We start from the raw sequence: 16,305 nt of genomic DNA, 5'->3' as shown, positions 1-16,305 counted from the left end.
TCTTCATCTCACATGCGGTAAATCAGTCCTCTACATAAGCCTTTATATAAGATAAGGTGAACATAGACCAGCTTCCTGTGGAGATGTAGCTATCTGCAGCTATCTGCAGCTATCTGCTTAGGAACAAAAGGAAATGCAGTTTCTTGCATGATTCAGCTTCCAACTTAATGATTTTTTTCTGTTTTGGCTGTGAGTTGGGGTCCCGAGGCTTTATTTTTCCCTGTGCACTATATTGTATGTGAAAATTGTTGTTTGGGACCTAAAGTTGTTTACTTACTCCACCTGCATCCGTTAGCTCCATTTCCATTTGGAGTGGCTTCTGGAAGGCTGGAATTGAAATCCACCAGTGCCCATTTCAAGGTGTTCCCAACATTGCCTGGGAACAAGGAGCCCAGATACGCTTCCCTGTGGATGCAGGTCAGTCATCATAACGCACAGAGATAGCGTTGACCTCAGCCTGGAGCCATTGTCCTGAAAGGGGATTCTTCTCAGCTCGGGCCCGAGACTGATCCCTGAGAAGCGGCTGCTCCATCCCTGAACCCTTCCTGCTTATGTCTCCTTACTTCCTAGTGATCACGGCATTCAGGCTCAGAATGCCGCAGGCCTATCCCACTGGAAGCTGCCAAGGTGCCTCCTGCCACTCAGGACGCCCGGCACAGCAGCAGGATCAAGGGACCAGCAGGGAAGAGGCTGCAGTGATTTGGGGGAACAGCCCAAAAATCACCTGGAGCCTGGTGGCAGGTGGTCCCACCTCCTCCCCAATATTAGGTCCCAGAGAAAATGACAATATGAGCAGCTCATGTCACCATTATTAGCAGAGTCTTTTTATTCTTTCCTTAATTTTTTGCCATTAAATGGAGCTCTATAGGCCCATTTTCTTTTTTCTTTTTTTTTTTTTTTTTAGACAGAGTCTTGTTCTGTTGCGCAGGCTGGAGTGCAGTGAAGCGATATTGGCTCACTACAAGCTCGGCCTCCCGGGTTCACGCCATTCTCCTGCCTCAGCCTCCCGAGTAGCTGGGACTACAGGGCCCCATCACCATGCATGGCTAATTTTTTGTATTTTTAGTAGAGATGGTGTTTCACTGTGTTAGCCAGGATGGTCTCGATCTCCTGACCTCGTGATCCACCTGCCTCAGCCTCCCAAAGTGCTGGGATTACAGGCATGAGCCACCCCGCCAGGCCTATAGGCCCATTTTCTGCTTTTAATGCCACCAGTACATGAAATTCCAGAGCTGCTTCTGTGAAACATACTTTCATTTTCATTATTTTATTATTCATTACATTAATTCTAGTATTTTATTCTCTTTGTTTTTTTAAGAAGAACTTCAGCGAGAGAGGGGCTATCCCTGCTGCCTTGTGGCTGCAGAAGGAGAGAGAAGGAGCCTCTCCTAAAAAGGGTTTCATGAAAGCCCTGAGGCGAGATACTCACTTCAGAGGGTTCAGGACAAGGACACTCACTTTGTTCTGTGCGGTGTGGAGACACGGGTGAGCGTTCCTCAGTGACACCAACTGGTTCCCTCTTGTCCTCAGCTGCCAGTGCCCTGGGACATGTCATTTGGACAAAACCATTTTCCATGTCCTGCCATCCATTCCACGGAGGCAGGAGAAAAGGGTCTGGAGGCAGGAACATAAGGCCGATTCACCTTGACTTCCGAGAACGAAATCAAATGGAAACTCTTGCAGTATGACAAGAAATATCCTCTCCATTTACACAGGGCTTACACCGAGTACATGACTTTGTAATTTTACTTCATCCTCTTCATTTACGTAGGGTACACACCAAGTAACCAATGGAAACCTCGAGAGGGGATTTAAGCCCTAGAAACTTCAGTAACGGGCCCCCTGTGCTCAGGCGCTCTCACCCTGTGGAGCGTGCTTTCATTTTCCGTAAATGTCTGCTTTGCTGCTTCATTCTTTCCTTGCTCCATTTTTGCATTGCGTCCAATTCTTGGTTCAAGGCACCAACAACCTGGACACTTTCAACCAGTAACATTATCTTAATATCTTGTTTTAAAACTGAATTCTGTTTTTCATCTGTTCACCTAGTTTTTAGAAAATAACAGTGAAATACCAATTGGAGCTTACCACAGCTTAATAGGAGGGTCACTATGAGCTATACAACAGGTTTGATGTTTAAAAGTTTGCAACATTTTTTATTGCTCTTTCATTTACAAACTACAGTAAACATTTAGTTTTTTATGTTTAATTATGAAATATATGACACCTAAGAGTCTATAAAATTTGGCTGGGCATGGTGGCTCATGTCTGTAAGCCCAGCACTTTCGGAGGCTGAGGCAGGTGGATCATTTGAAGTCAGGTGTTCGAGACCAGCCTGGCCAATGTGGTGAAACCCGTCTCTACTAAAAAAATACAAAAAGTTAGCTGAGCATCATGGCAGGCACCTGTGATCCCAGCTACTCGGGAGGCTGAGGTGGGAGAGTTGTTTGAACCCAGGAGATAGAAGTTGCAGCAAGCCGAGATCGTGCCATTAAACTCTAGCCTGGGCCACATGAGCAAAACTCCGCCTCAAAAGCAAACAAACAAACAAAACTGAATGCATAATCTGATAGATTAATAATTGCGCTGATGTCATCATGCATCAGCATCGAGTGTCTTGAAAGGCTACAATACGCCCTTCTTTGATCACCTGGGTCTCCCTTCTTCACCCAGACATAGGACTAATGTGTTAATGTTTGCCTTGCTTTTCATAAGTTATATCATTTCTCTGTATATTATTCAGCCATGTCATATGTTATAGTTTGTGAACTGTATATGGAATAGCAGTGTATTTTTCAGTAATTTCCTTTGTTCACTGTAATTTTTCATTGCTGATGCTTCTAACGGCAGTTCATTTTCACAGCTGTATCATATTCCACAATGTGACTATGCCAGCTTTTTTCCTTGATAGAGATGTATTTGGGTGGCTTTCAAGTGTTTTCTATGTCTACAATCACTGCCTAAATATTCTTGCCCCGTATGTGTCTCTTGGAGAAGGCAGTGCAAAGGCATTTCTGGGGCAGACATGCCTGAGAAGGCAAGTGTGAGGCCACAGAGGGGCGTGTCTAGCTTTTTATGAAATACAGTCTCTTAACGGGAGCAACAGCAGTGGATACTTTGCCAGCAGTTGATCTTTTCCACATTTTGGATTTTTTGTGGCTCTGCTCAATTTGTTTCTTGAATTATTGGATGTATCCACAGTACTTTGTTTACTTATGTTTTGTAACTTTTTGCACGGGGACTTATCTTTCTTGGAATTTTAAGTGGGGAGATATTTTGAGGACAGGGTTGCATTGTTTCAGCAAAGATGTTCACTCACATGGGGTAGAGGTGAAGTTAGCAGCCGCCTGGTGCCACGTCGATTTGACCCATGCTCTCGAGGTCTTCCAGCATGAACTCCTGGAGGACTGTTTCTCATCGGTTCTCAGGGTCAGTGGTTTTCCCTCCACCCAGCACCAATGCAGGGACAGCTGCTCTCCTTGCTGCTCCTGCTCTGAGGTGGGCTTTTATTTTAAGTCTAAGATGTCAGATTTCTGACCTCATTTTGGAGAGACATCCGGTTTTGTTTCTGATGCCCCATCCTCTGTGCAACTGTCTAAACAGAAAAATAAATTCCACTTTGGTTCCCGCCAATTCCTTATCGACTGCTGTGGATTCCATCCTTCAATGCCAGCCCAGTAATGCACTTACAAAGATGCATTTTGGTAGGTTTTACCCAACATCTCAGTTGTTTTCGTTGGGAAAGCTATTTAGTGTCCCTTATGTTGAAAGTTGGAAGCGCCTGGCAGCACTATAGGTGAGAGAGCTGCTCTTCCCCCTTTTCATCATCTTCACGCTGGGTCCAGGCCTTCTTCACTCTGTGATTAAGATGCCACAATGGGCCGGGCATGGTGGCTCATGCCTGTAATCTTAGCACTTTAGGAGGCCAAGGTGGGTGAATCACCCGAGGCCAGGGGTTCAAGACCAACCTTGCCAACATGGTGAAACTCCGTCTCTACTAAGAGTACCAAAAATTAGCCCGGCATGGTGGTGGGTGCCTGTAATCCCAGCTACTCTGGAAGCTGAGGCAGGAGAATCGCTGGAACCCAGGAAGTGGAGGTTGCAGTGAGCTGAGATCACGCCATTGCACTTCAGCCTGGGCAACAGAGTGAGACTCCATCTCAAAATAAATAAATAAACAAAAAAATAAATAGCTGCTATGGCCTCTGAGCTGCTTGCTCTGCCTCTGGCATCCATTCTCATGCCCCACATTAGCAGAGATGCACTCACACCCAGTGGGAAGGCAGGGCGACTGAAGGACTGTTATTATTAACAAGAAAGATAAAATAATTCTGAGGATAATGTATAATTCTGTTTCCTAGAAATATAAAAATGCTCCGATAAATTATTAGAATTAACAAAATTCAGTTTAGCACTCATGTTCCAAATGATCACCAACTTTAATATGCCAACAGTAGCAAGACTAAATAATAAGAGGGAGTGAGGGGGTTCACTCACAAGGGCCAGGCCTCTGCAGAGAGGGCAAGAAGGTCGACTCACTCTGCAGCTTCCTGGCCCATCATCGTTTTCCATGGTGAGAGGCTTATGGGGCCTGGCCCTCCCTCTCCTGCCTGGGGCCTCCAGCTTATTCTCAGGGCTGGGCAAGGAATAAGCCCCATTTAGCTCATTTCCTCACTTGACCTTCTTCTGGACTGAAATGCATTTGCTTTCCGAGTGCTCATCAGGGAGCCGCACATAGAAGCCCTTGTTTTCTCCCCACTGCTGACTGATTCTGGGTTCGAAAATGCCCCCATTCCCCTGACTCCTTGGACACTGCATCTTTGGCTTTCACTCCAAGATTTTGATCTCAGTTAAGGATTCAGAAACTCTCTTTTTAAACTTTATTCTCAGATTGGTTTTCTAAAAGTCAGGCCAAAAAAAAAAAAAAAAAAAAAAAAGACACGTAAAGTGGGTGAGTCAAGTGTGAGTGTAAAGTTCCGAGGATGAAGCCGAGCATACACGAACCTCTGTGAGGGCGGCGTCTGTGCTCAGGAGTCATGTTCATCCCAGAGCTTCCCAGGACACAGACCTAAACAAAAGAAAAAAAAGGAGGATAACAGAAGTAAATGCTAAGATTCTCCATAAAATCCCATTTTTTTGGTGAATGGGGTTTTCCCTTAATTTCTAGGCATTTGGCATCATGGAAATAGAACAGCAGCATCTTATACCTGCATGGCCGAGCTTTTTCAGGTGGGCAGAATAAACCAGGACAGTATACAGATCAGAGGGCAGGTTGGCAGGTGTGGATGACCACAGAGGATGTGGGATGATCCTAAGGGGCCTTTCTACCATGATGTGTATGGGATGCAGGGAGGGGACAGAGAAGCAGGCAGGGAGACAGGGGGCGGGGGAGAGTGGGAGAGAGAGAGAGAGAGAGAAAGGGGGAGATAGAGAGGGAGAAAGGGAGGGAGGGAGAGACAGAGAGAGGGAGAGAGAGAGAAAGGCATGGATAGAGGGATGGAGGGAAGGACATAGAGAGGGAGAAAGAGAGAGGGAGAGAGAGAGGGAGAGAGGACCAATTCACCACTTTTGTCCAAAAAACCAGGCCAAAGGTCTGGAGCCCGAGCGTACCTTCTCTAAAGGGTTTTGGAGCATATTGTTTTTAATTCCCTTATTCCTGCAGCTCTTCTAGAATATGACCATCTTCTGACTGTTCTATTCTTTTCTTTCTTTTTTTCTTTTATTAAATACACTCCTACAATTTGAGCTTGTTTTCCTATCTCATAAGCTATATCCTGGCAACATTCCAGGAATGAGTCTAATTTTATTGTTTTATTTATTTATTTAAACATTTTGCTTTTTCTTTAAGAAAGATTCTAGAAGTGGAATTTCTGGCCCATGGATGCAATTGTGAGGACATTTGTGAAGCTCTTGTCCAATGCCAGTCCAGAAGGCTGGTCCCGAGAAGGCTCCTTGAGAAAGAGGGGGTCTGCTGCACAGCTCCCGGTAGGCACCTGTGCCATTGATCTGGGTTGGCAGGATCCATGCTCCACAGGTGGCCTCACAGCCTGGGACCTGGGTGTCCTAGAACAGCCCTGTGGTCCTACTTTGCCCCTCCTGCCACTGTTCCTTCTTCCCTGATGTCATTCTGCTTCTAGGAGGACTTCCTTTTGGTTCCTGTGACCTGGCCTACTGTTTGATTCGTTACTGAGCAGTCTTAGTTCATTCAGGCTGCTAAGACAAAGTGACATAGACTGGGAGGTTTATTTTATTTATTATTTATTTATTTATTTATTTATTTATTTATTTATTTATTTTGAAACGGAGCCTTGCTCTGTTGCCCAGGCAGGAGAGCAGTGCTGTGATCTCAGTTCACTGCAAGTTCCAACTCCCGAGTTCAGTGATTTTCCTGCCTCAGCCTCCCGAGTAGCTGGGACTACAGGTGCCCACAATAATACCTGGCATTTTCTATCTTTTTTTGCATTTTTAGTAGACATTTGGTTTCGTCATGTTGGCCAGGGTGGTCTCGATCTCTTGACCACTTGATTCACTTGACTTAGCCTTCCAAAGTGCTGTGATTACAGGCGTCAACCACCGCACCTGGCCTAGACTGAGTGATTTATGAAAAACGGATACTGATTTCTCACAGTCTGGAGGCTGCAAGTCCAAGGTCAATGGAATGGCAGACTTAGCTATCTAGCGAGGGCTGCTTTCTGCTTCATCGAAGGAACCATCTCACAACACCGTCCCAAGGTTAAGGAGCAGGCCAGCTTACCGGGGTCTCTTTTACAAATCTCATTCTGGCTCCCAGAAGCCAGGGGGGCAGGCCGAGGGTGGCGGCTGGGAGCCCGATCGCGGGGGGTGCCTGCACCCCCGGCGATGGGGCTCCCAGAAGCCAGGGGGGCGGGCCGGGGGTGGCGGCTGGGATCCCGATCGCGGGGGGTGCCTGCACCCCCGGCGATGGGGCTCCCAGAAGCCAGGGGGGCGGGCCGGGGGTGGCGGCTGGGAGCCCGATCGCGGGGGGTGCCGGCACCCCCGGCGATGGGGCTCCCAGAAGCCAGGGGGGCGGGCCGGGGGTGGCGGCTGGGAGCCCGATCGCGGGGGGTGCCTGCACCCCCGGCGATGGGGCTCCCAGAAGCCAGGGGGGCGGGCCGGGGGTGGCGGCTGGGAGCCCGATCGCGGGGGGTGCCGGCACCCCCGGCGATGGGGCTCCCAGAAGCCAGGGGGGCGGGCCGGGGGTGGCGGCTGGGAGCCCGATCGCGGGGGGTGCCGGCACCCCCGGCGATGGGGCTCCCAGAAGCCAGGGGGGCGGGCCGGGGGTGGCGGCTGGGAGCCCGATCGCGGGGGGTGCCGGCACCCCCGGCGATGGGGCTCCCAGAAGCCAGGGGGGCGGGCCGGGGGTGGCGGCTGGGAGCCCGATCGCGGGGGGTGCCGGCACCCCCGGCGATGGGGCTCCCAGAAGCCAGGGGGGCGGGCCGGGGGTGGCGGCTGGGAGCCCGATCGCGGGGGGTGCCGGCACCCCCGGCGATGGGGCTCCCAGAAGCCAGGGGGGCGGGCCGGGGGTGGCGGCTGGGAGCCCGATCGCGGGGGGTGCCGGCACCCCCGGCGATGGGGCTCCCAGAAGCCAGGGGGGCGGGCCGGGGGTGGCGGCTGGGAGCCCGATCGCGGGGGGTGCCGGCACCCCCGGCGATGGGGCTCCCAGAAGCCAGGGGGGCGGGCCGGGGGTGGCGGCTGGGAGCCCGATCGCGGGGGGTGCCGGCACCCCCGGCGATGGGGCTCCCAGAAGCCAGGGGGGCGGGCCGGGGGTGGCGGCTGGGAGCCCGATCGCGGGGGGTGCCGGCACCCCCGGCGATGGGGCTCCCAGAAGCCAGGGGGGCGGGCCGGGGGTGGCGGCTGGGAGCCCGATCGCGGGGGGTGCCGGCACCCCCGGCGATGGGGCTCCCAGAAGCCAGGGGGGCGGGCCGGGGGTGGCGGCTGGGAGCCCGATCGCGGGGGGTGCCGGCACCCCCGGCGATGGGGCTCCCAGAAGCCAGGGGGGCGGGCCGGGGGTGGCGGCTGGGAGCCCGATCGCCGGGGGTGCCGGCACCCCCGGCGATGGGGCTCCCAGAAGCCAGGGGGGCGGGCCGGGGGTGGCGGCTGGGAGCCCGATCGCGGGGGGTGCCGGCACCCCCGGCGATGGGGCTCCCAGAAGCCAGGGGGGCGGGCCGGGGGTGGCGGCTGGGAGCCCGATCGCGGGGGGTGCCGGCACCCCCGGCGATGGGGCTCCCAGAAGCCAGGGGGGCGGGCCGGGGGTGGCGGCTGGGAGCCCGATCGCGGGGGGTGCCGGCACCCCCGGCGATGGGGCTCCCAGAAGCCAGGGGGGCGGGCCGGGGGTGGCGGCTGGGAGCCCGATCGCGGGGGGTGCCGGCACCCCCGGCGATGGGGCTCCCAGAAGCCAGGGGGGCGGGCCGGGGGTGGCGGCTGGGAGCCCGATCGCGGGGGGTGCCGGCACCCCCGGCGATGGGGCTCCCAGAAGCCAGGGGGGCGGGCCGGGGGTGGCGGCTGGGAGCCCGATCGCGGGGGGTGCCGGCACCCCCGGCGATGGGGCTCCCAGAAGCCAGGGGGGCGGGCCGGGGGTGGCGGCTGGGAGCCCGATCGCGGGGGGTGCCGGCACCCCCGGCGATGGGGCTCCCAGAAGCCAGGGGGGCGGGCCGGGGGTGGCGGCTGGGAGCCCGATCGCGGGGGGTGCCGGCACCCCCGGCGATGGGGCTCCCAGAAGCCAGGGGGGCGGGTCCGGGGTGGCGGCTGGGAGCCCGATCGGGGGGCGTGCCTGACCCCCCGGCGATGGGGCTCCCAGAAGCCAGGGGGGCGGGTCCGGGGTGGCGGCTGGGAGCCCGATCGCGGGGAGTGCCTGACCCCCCGGCGATGGGGCTCCCAGATGCCAGGGGGGCCGTCCGGGGGTGGCTCCTCGCAACCTGATCTGGATATTTGGAAGAGTATCACAAGGGGTTGTCCAGTGTCTGTGATACTGAGATTAATATCTGTCTCTCGGCCTTGGAATATTGAAAGGGATGAAATAAGGTGAATGTGCACCCTGTGCCACATGGCGAGTAATATCGGCCTGTCCCCTCCATGGATATTAGGAACAATATCCCAGACTGGGTGTACGCCTCCTGCTGTACAGAGTGCAATATCATCCTCTCCCTCCCAGGATAGTAATTACAATATCACTGGGCGGGAGCACACAGCCTGCGAATTATTATCATCCTCTCCAACTCCGTATACTAGGAACTATATCTCAGAATACTGTACCCTCAGTGCCATATTCGGACTGATAGCAAAGGCTTCTTCCGGGAATATTAGGAGCAATATTACCGCGTAGCTATCCATCCATTGCTGTAATTGGAGTCATGTGATACTCTACCCCCGTTCATATTAGGATCAGTGTCACGTGGTGAGTGTACACCTACTGCGATATTAAAACTAAAGTCCTGCTTTCCGACCCTGGATATTAAGAACAGCATCACAAGTAGGTTTACACTTCCTGTGGAATGAGGAATAATAATATGATTATTAATCATCAATGATCGATTTTAATAATTAGCAATGATACTAAAAATTCATAAGATACCATTATTAATTATGGATAATGATTTTCAATACATGATTATGCCTGCTTTCAATTAATTATTAATATTAATGTCATCAAATAATATTATTAGTTCCTAATACTAATCATTATTGTATTCCCAGCATCACTGGGTATTGATTTAAATCATATTAATTGCTAATATCATAATATTATGATTAATAGTGATATTACTAATCATTATGATTACAAATCGTTAACCTTTGAAACCAGTATTCATTTTTACTCTCTTTATTGTGATCATTAATATCAATAATTATTATTAATATTAATACAATAATGAATATTAATGATTAATAGACTTGCTCCTGATGTAAACCCGGGAGAGGACGATGTTAATTTCTATATCACAGATGGTGTACACCCCCCGTGACAGAGTTTCCAACTTCTGCTTGGGAGAGGAGGATATGACAATCAGTGTCACTGGAAGTAGAAACAACGGTGGGATACTGTTCTGAATATTGAGGGAGGAAGAGGCTGATGTGACTCCTAATAGAGAGGGGGCTACTCCCTCTGAGGGTGTGCACACTGGGGGTGTACAATCGTCTGAGAAGGAGTTGAAAATTTTCCGATGGGGAGATGATATTACTCAGAATATGAGAAAGAGGCTATGGATCCACAAGGCTCCCAGAAGCCAGGGGGGCGGGCCGGGGGTGGCGGCTGGGAGCCCGATCGCGGGGGGTGCCTGCACCCCCGGCGATGGGGCTCCCAGAAGCCAGGGGGGCGGGCCGGGGGTGGCGGCTGGGAGCCCGATCGCGGGGGGTGCCTGCACCCCCGGCGATGGGGCTCCCAGAAGCCAGGGGGGCGGGCCGGGGGTGGCGGCTGGGAGCCCGATCGCGGGGGGTGCCTGCACCCCCGGCGATGGGGCTCCCAGAAGCCAGGGGGGCGGGCCGGGGGTGGCGGCTGGGAGCCCGATCGCGGGGGGTGCCTGCACCCCCGGCGATGGGGCTCCCAGAAGCCAGGGGGGCGGGCCGGGGGTGGCGGCTGGGAGCCCGATCGCGGGGGGTGCCTGCACCCCCGGCGATGGGGCTCCCAGAAGCCAGGGGGGCGGGCCGGGGGTGGCGGCTGGGAGCCCGATCGGGGGGCGTGCCTGACCCCCCGGCGATGGGGCTCCCAGAAGCCAGGGGGGCGGGTCCGGGGTGGCGGCTGGGAGCCCCATCGCGGGGAGTGCCTGACCCCCCGGCGATGGGGCTCCCAGATGCCAGGGGGGTCGTCCGGGGGTGGCTCCTCGCAACCTGATCTGGATATTTGGAAGAGTATCACAAGGGGTTGTCCAGTGTCTGTGATACTGAGATTAATATCTGTCTCTCGGCCTTGGAATATTGAAAGGGATGAAATAAGGTGAATGTGCACCCTGTGCCACATGGCGAGTAATATCGGCCTGTCCCCTCCATGGATATTAGGAACAATATCCCAGACTGGGTGTACGCCTCCTGCTGTACAGAGTGCAATATCATCCTCTCCCTCCCAGGATAGTAATTACAATATCACTGGGCGGGAGCACACAGCCTGCGAATTATTATCATCCTCTCCAACTCCGTATACTAGGAACTATATCTCAGAATACTGTACCCTCAGTGCCATATTCGGACTGATAGCAAAGGCTTCTTCCGGGAATATTAGGAGCAATATTACCGCGTAGCTATCCATCCATTGCTGTAATTGGAGTCATGTGATACTCTACCCCCGTTCATATTAGGATCAGTGTCACGTGGTGAGTGTACACCTACTGCGATATTAAAACTAAAGTCCTGCTTTCCGACCCTGGATATTAAGAACAGCATCACAAGTAGGTTTACACTTCCTGTGGAATGAGGAATAATAATATGATTATTAATCATCAATGATCGATTTTAATAATTAGCAATGATACTAAAAATTCATAAGATACCATTATTAATTATGGATAATGATTTTCAATACATGATTATGCCTGCTTTCAATTAATTATTAATATTAATGTCATCAAATAATATTATTAGTTCCTAATACTAATCATTATTGTATTCCCAGCATCACTGGGTATTGATTTAAATCATATTAATTGCTAATATCATAATATTATGATTAATAGTGATATTACTAATCATTATGATTACAAATCGTTAACCTTTGAAACCAGTATTCATTTTTACTCTCTTTATTGTGATCATTAATATCAATAATTATTATTAATATTAATACAATAATGAATATTAATGATTAATAGACTTGCTCCTGATGTAAACCCGGGAGAGGACGATGTTAATTTCTATATCACAGATGGTGTACACCCCCCGTGACAGAGTTTCCAACTTCTGCTTGGGAGAGGAGGATATGACAATCAGTGTCACTGGAAGTAGAAACAACGGTGGGATACTGTTCTGAATATTGAGGGAGGAAGAGGCTGATGTGACTCCTAATAGAGAGGGGGCTACTCCCTCTGAGGGTGTGCACACTGGGGGTGTACAATCGTCTGAGAAGGAGTTGAAAATTTTCCGATGGGGAGATGATATTACTCAGAATATGAGAAAGAGGCTATGGATCCACAAGGCTCCCAGAAGCCAGGGGGGCGGGCCGGGGGTGGCGGCTGGGAGCCCGATCGCGGGGGGTGCCTGCACCCCCGGCGATGGGGCTCCCAGAAGCCAGGGGGGCGGGCCGGGGGTGGCGGCTGGGAGCCCGATCGCGGGGGGTGCCTGCACCCCCGGCGATGGGGCTCCCAGAAGCCAGGGGGGCGGGCCGGGGGTGGCGGCTGGGAGCCCGATCGCGGGGGGTGCCTGCACCCCCGGCGATGGGGCTCCCAGAAGCCAGGGGGGCGGGCCGGGGGTGGCGGCTGGGAGCCCGATCGCGGGGGGTGCCTGCACCCCCGGCGATGGGGCTCCCAGAAGCCAGGGGGGCGGGCCGGGGGTGGCGGCTGGGAGCCCGATCGCGGGGGGTGCCTGCACCCCCGGCGATGGGGCTCCCAGAAGCCAGGGGGGCGGGCCGGGGGTGGCGGCTGGGAGCCCGATCGCGGGGGGTGCCTGCACCCCCGGCGATGGGGCTCCCAGAAGCCAGGGGGGCGGGCCGGGGGTGGCGGCTGGGAGCCCGATCGCGGGGGGTGCCTGCACCCCCGGCGATGGGGCTCCCAGAAGCCAGGGGGGCGGGCCGGGGGTGGCGGCTGGGAGCCCGATCGCGGGGGGTGCCTGCACCCCCGGCGATGGGGCTCCCAGAAGCCAGGGGGGCGGGTCCGGGGTGGCGGCTGGGAGCCCCATCGCGGGGAGTGCCTGACCCCCCGGCGATGGGGCTCCCAGATGCCAGGGGGGCCGTCCGGGGGTGGCTCCTCGCAACCTGATCTGGATATTTGGAAGAGTATCACAAGGGGTTGTCCAGTGTCTGTGATACTGAGATTAATATCTGTCTCTCGGCCTTGGAATATTGAAAGGGATGAAATAAGGTGAATGTGCACCCTGTGCCACATGGCGAGTAATATCGGCCTGTCCCCTCCATGGATATTAGGAACAATATCCCAGACTGGGTGTACGCCTCCTGCTGTACAGAGTGCAATATCATCCTCTCCCTCCCAGGATAGTAATTACAATATCACTGGGCGGGAGCACACAGCCTGCGAATTATTATCATCCTCTCCAACTCCGTATACTAGGAACTATATCTCAGAATACTGTACCCTCAGTGCCATATTCGGACTGATAGCAAAGGCTTCTTCCGGGAATATTAGGAGCAATATTACCGCGTAGCTATCCATCCATTGCTGTAATTGGAGTCATGTGATACTCTACCCCCGTTCATATTAGGATCAGTGTCACGTGGTGAGTGTACACCTACTGCGATATTAAAACTAAAGTCCTGCTTTCCGACCCTGGATATTAAGAACAGCATCACAAGTAGGTTTACACTTCCTGTGGAATGAGGAATAATAATATGATTATTAATCATCAATGATCGATTTTAATAATTAGCAATGATACTAAAAATTCATAAGATACCATTATTAATTATGGATAATGATTTTCAATACATGATTATGCCTGCTTTCAATTAATTATTAATATTAATGTCATCAAATAATATTATTAGTTCCTAATACTAATCATTATTGTATTCCCAGCATCACTGGGTATTGATTTAAATCATATTAATTGCTAATATCATAATATTATGATTAATAGTGATATTACTAATCATTATGATTACAAATCGTTAACCTTTGAAACCAGTATTCATTTTTACTCTCTTTATTGTGATCATTAATATCAATAATTATTATTAATATTAATACAATAATGAATATTAATGATTAATAGACTTGCTCCTGATGTAAACCCGGGAGAGGACGATGTTAATTTCTATATCACAGATGGTGTACACCCCCCGTGACAGAGTTTCCAACTTCTGCTTGGGAGAGGAGGATATGACAATCAGTGTCACTGGAAGTAGAAACAACGGTGGGATACTGTTCTGAATATTGAGGGAGGAAGAGGCTGATGTGACTCCTAATAGAGAGGGGGCTACTCCCTCTGAGGGTGTGCACACTGGGGGTGTACAATCGTCTGAGAAGGAGTTGAAAATTTTCCGATGGGGAGATGATATTACTCAGAATATGAGAAAGAGGCTATGGATCCACAAGGCTCCCAGAAGCCAGGGGGGCGGGCCGGGGGTGGCGGCTGGGAGCCCGATCGCGGGGGGTGCCTGCACCCCCGGCGATGGGGCTCCCAGAAGCCAGGGGGGCGGGCCGGGGGTGGCGGCTGGGAGCCCGATCGCGGGGGGTGCCTGCACCCCCGGCGATGGGGCTCCCAGAAGCCAGGGGGGCGGGCCGGGGGTGGCGGCTGGGAGCCCGATCGCGGGGGGTGCCTGCACCCCCGGCGATGGGGCTCCCAGAAGCCAGGGGGGCGGGCCGGGGGTGGCGGCTGGGAGCCCGATCGCGGGGGGTGCCTGCACCCCCGGCGATGGGGCTCCCAGAAGCCAGGGGGGCGGGCCTGGGGTGGCGGCTGGGAGCCCGGTCGGGGGGCGTGCCTGCACCCCCGGCGATGGGGCTCCCAGAAGCCAGGGGGGCGGGCCCGGGGTGGCGGCTGGGAGCCCGATCGGGGGGCGTGCCTGACCCCCCGGCGATGGGGCTCCTAGAAGCCAGGGGGGCGGGTCCGGGGTGGCGGCTGGGAGCCCCATCGCGGGGAGTGCCTGACCCCCCGGCGATGGGGCTCCCAGATGCCAGGGGGGCCGTCCGGGGGTGGCTCCTCGCAACCTGATCTGGATATTTGGAAGAGTATCACAAGGGGTTGTCCAGTGTCTGTGATACTGAGATTAATATCTGTCTCTCGGCCTTGGAATATTGAAAGGGATGAAATAAGGTGAATGTGCACCCTGTGCCACATGGCGAGTAATATCGGCCTGTCCCCTCCATGGATATTAGGAACAATATCCCTGACTGGGTGTACGCCTCCTGCTGTACAGAGTGCAATATCATCCTCTCCCTCCCAGGATAGTAATTACAATATCACTGGGCGGGAGCACACAGCCTGCGAATTATTATCATCCTCTCCAACTCCGTATACTAGGAACTATATCTCAGAATACTGTACCCTCAGTGCCATATTCGGACTGATAGCAAAGGCTTCTTCCGGGAATATTAGGAGCAATATTACCGCGTAGCTATCCATCCATTGCTGTAATTGGAGTCATGTGATACTCTACCCCCGTTCATATTAGGATCAGTGTCACGTGGTGAGTGTACACCTACTGCGATATTAAAACTAAAGTCCTGCTTTCCGACCCTGGATATTAAGAACAGCATCACAAGTAGGTTTACACTTCCTGTGGAATGAGGAATAATAATATGATTATTAATCATCAATGATCGATTTTAATAATTAGCAATGATACTAAAAATTCATAAGATACCATTATTAATTATGGATAATGATTTTCAATACATGATTATGCCTGCTTTCAATTAATTATTAATATTAATGTCATCAAATAATATTATTAGTTCCTAATACTAATCATTATTGTATTCCCAGCATCACTGGGTATTGATTTAAATCATATTAATTGCTAATATCATAATATTATGATTAATAGTGATATTACTAATCATTATGATTACAAATCGTTAACCTTTGAAACCAGTATTCATTTTTACTCTCTTTATTGTGATCATTAATATCAATAATTATTATTAATATTAATACAATAATGAATATTAATGATTAATAGACTTGCTCCTGATGTAAACCCGGGAGAGGACGATGTTAATTTCTATATCACAGATGGTGTACACCCCCCGTGACAGAGTTTCCAACTTCTGCTTGGGAGAGGAGGATATGACAATCAGTGTCACTGGAAGTAGAAACAACGGTGGGATACTGTTCTGAATATTGAGGGAGGAAGAGGCTGATGTGACTCCTAATAGAGAGGGGGCTACTCCCTCTGAGGGTGTGCACACTGGGGGTGTACAATCGTCTGAGAAGGAGTTGAAAATTTTCCGATGGGGAGATGATATTACTCAGAATATGAGAAAGAGGCTATGGATCCACAAGGCTCCCAGAAGCCAGGGGGGCGGGCCGGGGGTGGCGGCTGGGAGCCCGATCGCGGGGGGTGCCTGCACCCCCGGCGATGGGGCTCCCAGAAGCCAGGGGGGCGGGCCGGGGGTGGCGGCTGGGAGCCCGATCGCGGGGGGTGCCTGCACCCCCGGCGATGGGGCTCCCAGAAGCCAGGGGGGCGGGCCG

Source organism: Macaca nemestrina, unplaced genomic scaffold (genome assembly GCF_043159975.1).
Source record: "Macaca nemestrina isolate mMacNem1 unplaced genomic scaffold, mMacNem.hap1 Scaffold_57, whole genome shotgun sequence".
Classification (NCBI taxonomy): domain Eukaryota; kingdom Metazoa; phylum Chordata; class Mammalia; order Primates; family Cercopithecidae; genus Macaca; species Macaca nemestrina.
Note: the sequence above shows the minus strand (reverse complement) of the source record.